The sequence below is a fragment of the Procambarus clarkii genome, chromosome 55, assembly GCF_040958095.1.
Source record: "Procambarus clarkii isolate CNS0578487 chromosome 55, FALCON_Pclarkii_2.0, whole genome shotgun sequence".
Lineage (NCBI taxonomy): Eukaryota > Metazoa > Arthropoda > Malacostraca > Decapoda > Cambaridae > Procambarus > Procambarus clarkii.
This window is the reverse complement of record NC_091204.1, coordinates 16,521,505-16,526,203: the sequence shown is the minus strand read 5'-3', so window position 1 is coordinate 16,526,203 and position 4,699 is coordinate 16,521,505.

Sequence of the window (4,699 nt, the reverse complement as noted above, 5' to 3'; positions counted from 1 at the left end):
CATCTCACCAAATATAACCTCATTTACCCACACAAACGTGTATTGTCACCAAAAAAAATGTATTAAAATAAATTTCAAGAGATGAAAAAATAGAAAAAAAATATTACCCCCAGAAATAAAAAAACACTTTATTTATTTATTAACACAAATTTGCAGCAATTTCCGGAAAATTGCACTAGGTCATTCATTGGTAAAAACAATGATTATTTTCTTTCTTAAGCCACAATAATGAATAATAGTGTCCAAATTTATATATTAGTTAATCCAAAGAAAATTCATAGATAAAATAATAAATTGGAATACCAGCAGTACAGTCATATATTGGTTTGGAAATTTAATCAGATTATAATTTAAACGTTGAAGTAATTAAACTTCTATTCACTAATTAACATTTTTATTAAATCTAGTAGACCTTGAGAACCTATTTAGAATCTACTTCTTTTTAACTAAATGCTAGAGTATTGTGAACTGCTAACCTATGTAAATGAAGGGTTATTATGTGTAAATCCCCATTTCGCAACTAGGATAGTTGGTCATACATGGGTTGGGAGTCTAATCTACTAGGAAGAAATAGTGTAATTAGTGACATCATGATGTACGGTACACTGCTTCCACCTAGAAAGCGATATTCCGGCTTCCTTCACAAGGTTATGACCGAGAACATAGATATTTCCTGCCTGCACGAAAACCCGAGCGCCAATTAACTGGTTAACTCCACAAATTACAGAATTTTAGATGTTACAAGCACATCTAAATCTTCAAAATCTGAATGATCTTCCAGAAGGTATAGACTCATTTCTCTCAATGTTTGCTGCTAAATTATGAGAAGAATTAAGACAGAGGAGGACAGCAAGAGGCTACAGGATGACCTGGATAGACTGAAGGAATGGCCCAACAAATGGGTACTAGAGTTTAACTCGAGCAAATGCAAATAGATGAAGACAGGCGAAAGGAGCAGCAGGTTAAACACAAGGTACCAGCTGGGAGAATAAATCCTTCAGGAGTTAGGACGAGAAAAAGATCTTGGGGTTGATATCACACCAGACCTGTCCCTGAAGCCCACATCAAAAAGATAACATCAGCGGCGTAAGCATGGCTGGCGAACATAAAACTGTCTTCAGAGACTTGTATAAGGAATCATTCAGAACCTTGTACTGTATACCTCATATGTCAGATCAATACTGGAATATGCGGCTCCAGCGTGGAGTTCACATCTAGTCAAACAAAACGAAATTAGAAAAGGTTCAGACGTACTCAAGTTGTGCTTGCGGGGGTTGAGCTTTGGCTCTTTGGTCCCGCCTCTCATCTGTCAATCAACTGGTGTACAGATTCCTGAGCCTACGGAGCTCTATCAAATTTGCATTTGAAACTGTGTATGGAGTCAGCCTCCTCTACATCACTGATTAATGTATTCCATTTTTTAACTACTCTGACACCGAAAAAATTCTTTCTGATATGTCTGTGGCTCATTTGGGTACTAAGTTTTCACCTGTGTCCCCTTGTTCGTGTTCCACCCCTGCTAAATAGTTCGTCTTTGTCCACCTAGTGAATTCCCCTGAGAATTTTGTAGGTGGTTATCACGTCTCCCCTTACTCTTCTGTCTTCCAAGGACGTGAGGTTTAGCTCCTTACCCTTTCCTCGTAGCTCATACCTCTCAGTTCTGGGACTAATCTAGTGGCATACCTCTGAATCTTCTCTAACTTTGGCTTGTCTTTAACTAGATATGGACTCCAGGCTCGAGCTGCATACTCCAGGATTGGTCTGACACAAGTGGTATTCAAAGACCTGAACGATTCCTTACACAAGTTTCTAAAGGGAGTTCTTATGTTGGCCAACCTAGCATATGCCGCTGATGATATCCTTTTGATGTGGGCTTTTGGAGACAGGTTCGGTGTAATATCAACCCCCAAATCTTTCTCTCTATTTGACTCTTGCGGGAGTTCACCTCCCAGATGGTACCTTGTGTTCAGTCTTCTACTCCCTTCGCCTAATTTCATTACTTTACACTTTCCTGAGTTGAACTTTAGTAGCCATTTTCTAGACCATTCCTCCAGTTTGTCCAGGTCGTCCTGTAATCTGTCTTGATTCTTCTCATAATTTTTGCATCATGAGCAAACATTGAGAGTAATGAGTCTATACCCTCTGGAAGATAGTTTACATATATTAGAAACAGGAAGGTCCAAGTACAGAGCCCTGTGGGACTCCGCTGGTGACAGTTCGTCACTCGGATGTCTCCCCTCCCCCCCCCATCTCAGTTACTCACTGTTTCCTGTTGCTTAGATACTCTTGCCACCAGGCTAGTCCCCGAGCTGAGAGGAATGATCTAAGAGGAAAGATTACTGGAACAGAACCTCACGATACTGGAAGACAGAAGAGTTAGGGGAAACAGGATCACTACCTACAAAATTCCGAAGAATTGACAGGGTAGATAAAGATAAACTGTTTAACACATGTGGTACGCGAACAACGGGACAAAGGTGGAAAGTGAGTACCCAAGTGAGCCACACGGACGTTACAAAAGGGTTGGTACCAAAATGGACCCCCTGTGGTACCCCACTCAGCTTATTTATCCAGTCAGATTCCTCCCCATTTAGTACGACCCTTTGTTATCTTTGTTTTAGCCATTGTTTTATTCAATCTAGTATTCTACCATATATTACATCCGTCTGTAATTCTCTTGTTAGCCTTTTATGTTAGTTTAGTTCATTTATTATGCACCCCATACCCATCTTGTGGGCGGTAGTGGAAAGGGTTACAGCCTTATCAAAGGCCCGAGCAAAATCTATGCATAGTACATTTACGGGAATTCCCTTGTTTAAATAGTTGGTTACCGTTCCCCCCCAAAATGTGAGCAGGTTTGTAAGACAGAATCTGTTTTTAACAAACCCGTGTCGCATGCTTTTAAAAGATTATTCACCATCTACACATTCAGCAAGCTCCGTGAGCTTGCAGATATGTAATATCTGCAGTAAATTTGCTTTAGGCATTGTATGTACTAGCTCTATCTATAAATCTATCAATTTTTGTGTTACCTCTTGTATGTATGTACTTTACCTGAATAAACATTTTTATTTTTTTTTAATGTCATGCTGATTGGACGGTAATTTTCTGCTGAGCTCTTTCTGCCTTTTTTTAGAAAATAGGGGTGACATTTGCACATTTCAGATCTAGGGGAAACTATTCCTTGCTCCAGAGATTTTCTGAAAAGGAGTTAGTTGTATGCATAGTTCATCTGCCAGTTCCTTTACAGTCGTGATAATAGCTTGGCGCTTTCCCCTGATAATTCCTTCCCCTCCTTTACTATATTGAATTTAATTCAGTTCACATCTGAGGCTTTTAAGTCTTTTAGTTTGTTTATGCTCTTCCAAATAATGTCGCATGTTATGGGTATATCCCTAATTCATTCCTCTCACCTTCTTCAAACACTTGTCAGAGTATTGGGATGTCGCCTAATCTTTCGAATGTGATCACCAATATGAAGTGATATAGTATTAAGTTTGTCTTAGTGTTTTTCCTGCCCGAAACGCTTTGCGTAATAGTGGCTTTAGGCATTGTATGTACTAGCTCTATCTATAAATCCATCTTTTGCATTTCACCTTGTATGTATGTACTTTACCTGAATAAATATTTCTATTTGTATTGTATTTGAAGTATTCATTCAGAGTTTGTTGCCATTTTATCGTTCATTATAACTTGGTTAGTCTCATCTTTGAAGGGTCCTTCCGAGTACTTTCTTTTGATTTTATTTCTTACATAGGCAAAGAATGACAGGATCTTTCTTTATGTTTTGGGCAAGTTTGCTTTCATAGTTTCTTTTTGTTGATCTGATTTCCTGGGTGGCTGAATTTAGTGCCCTTTAAAGTTTATCATAAACAAGGATGTTCATCGTAGATTTATACCTTCTCCAAAAGTTCTCCCTGTTAGTCTAAGCTGTTTTATTTATTTAGCAGAATGATATATAGTATATATTTACTTTTATTTTTTATTGATAATAGTATTAGCTATTTAAGCAGCAGTTTATAGCAGTTTAAGTTAAAAACGAAGCTATACCTAATAAATTCCCTGTAACCTACCTTACCCTTCTATTGTCAACCAATGTCTGTTTTTTTAAAGAGCGCTGTTTGTCGACATAATTGTATTTGTGCTGCTTTTTCATCTATGTTTTCATTTCTTGTTTTCATTCTACTCATTATGCTCAATTAGTATTAAGCTTGTCATTTAAGTTTATCATGCCTGAAACGCTTTGCGTAATAGTGGCTTTAGGCATTGTATGTACTAGCTTTACCTATAAGTCAACCAATCTTTGTAAAAATTTATTGTATGTATGTACCTTACCTAAATAAACATTTTATTTTATTTTATTTTTTTATTTTTATTTTATTTTATTTCCTGTCGTTGTTGTTGGTTTAGGTGTTGTATGTGCCCTGGCGTACCCATGAAGGGTAACTTGCAAAGCCGAATGGCGAAATGAACGTTATTTGTCGGCGAAAATAAATGCGCCTTGCTGTGAATAAACACATACCGTACAGAACTGACAGGAAAGGCAAAAGGAACGAAACCTCACGTCCCTGGAAGACAGAAGTTAGGAGAGACATGATCACCACCTACACACATTTCAGAGGAATTGACAGGGTGGGCAAACTATTTAGCATGGGTGGAACACGAACAAGAGGACACGGGTGGAAACTGAATACCCAAA